At 46.6% G+C, this 1479-nt stretch overlaps 1 pseudogene across 1 annotated transcript; it reads left to right on the top strand.

Annotated features, from left to right (window-relative positions):
• Nucleotides 1-515: 515 nt before the first annotated feature.
• Nucleotides 516-833, top strand: LOC311525869 (small ribosomal subunit protein uS14 pseudogene; annotated as a pseudogene). Its single transcript has one exon. The product of its transcript is annotated as a small ribosomal subunit protein uS14 pseudogene (transcript).
• Nucleotides 834-1479: the final 646 nt, after the last annotated feature.

The raw sequence follows: 1479 nt of genomic DNA, 5'->3' as shown, positions 1-1479 counted from the left end.
CTGGAATAACATGCTTGGCCTTCGGGCTGGACAGGTTGGAAATGGCTGTCTTAGAGCTTCACACTGGGGTCCCAGCACAGGGGTGCTCCAAAGTGGGTGGGCACTTTTAAAAAATCCAGAGTTCAGTATCTGTTCCCTCTTTGCTGAAGCGTCTCTTTGGTTTCCCCAAACTTGCCTGAATTGCTCAAACAGCTGAAGGGAAAAGTGACATTGGCATTTATCTGGAAGAAAGGCCCATTTCCTGTCAATCACAGCTGAACATTTAGTTCCTTTCCCATTAACTAATCATCTGTGGGTTAGCTACACATGCAGAACTTCTAAACGGCATCAGAACACTTTCCCAGTCACAATTACAAAATTGGACTCTGTGATTCATTCTGCTCCTTGACAGACTTCTTGCTGTGTGTGGAATAAAGCAAACCAGTCCTGGGCTAATGCTTAGTCATGGCTAAGCTCAATCATAGCTGTCTCCTGTTCCAGGCTTCCTGCTGGGTCTCCAGATTCCTTGGACGCGGTGTGAGCAGCGGGCAGGATGGGTTACCAGCAGCTCTACTGGAGCCACCCTAGGAAGTTCGGAAAGGGCTCCCGCTCGTGCCACGTGTGCTCAAACCGCCACGGCCCGATCCGCAAGTATGGGCTGAACACGTGCCGGCAGTGCTTCCGCCAGTACGCCAAGGACATCAGCTTCGTCAAGTTGGACTAAACACTTCTCAAGAAGATGAGATGTCACAAGGAGACTACTGGACATAATTCTCTGCCTAATTTGGATAACCGGGCATGCTAAATTTACCAAGTCTTTGCCATGCTATTTTGTGTATAAAATAAAATAGCCGAACAGTTCAAATAAATAAATAAATAAATAAATAAGCTTTCAGCTGCTGTTCTTATCCTTGGAATACATTTGACTCACACAAGTGGCCTCAGGTGTCAGGGAATTCCCTGTCTGTGTGCTTTCCACAGAACGAATGGTCAGAACAATAGTCAGTAATTGTCCCCAAAACCTAAAGCCGGTGCTGCCCAAACCCACACAGCTGAAAACAAGTAACCATTCCTCCTTCTTTATTATGTATTATGCACCATATCCAATGTTGCACTAGCACCCTTAGCCCTGTGTCAGCAAGGAAACTGGGGAAGGAGACCTTTGTTCAATTCCCTGCTTCACCACAGGGCAAGTCACTTAGGCTCCTAACTCCCATTAAAATGGATTTCAATGGGAGTTAGGAATCATAGAATCATAGAATATCAGGGTTGGAAGGGACCCCAGAAGGACATCTAGTCCAACCCCCTGCTCGAAGCAGGACCAATTCCCAGTTAAATCATCCCAGCCAGGGCTTTGTCAAGCCTGACCTTAAAAACCTCTAAGGAAGGAGATTCTACCACCTCCCTAGGTAACGCATTCCAGTGTTTCACCACCCTCCTAGTGAAAAAGTTTTTCCTAATATCCAATCTAAACCTCCCCCACTGCAACTTGAGACCATT

This window comes from Lepidochelys olivacea (genome assembly GCF_965140295.1).
Source record: "Lepidochelys olivacea isolate rLepOli2 genome assembly, chromosome: 9".
NCBI lineage: Eukaryota > Metazoa > Chordata > Testudines > Cheloniidae > Lepidochelys > Lepidochelys olivacea.
This window is presented reverse-complemented; position numbering and strand designations above follow the sequence as displayed.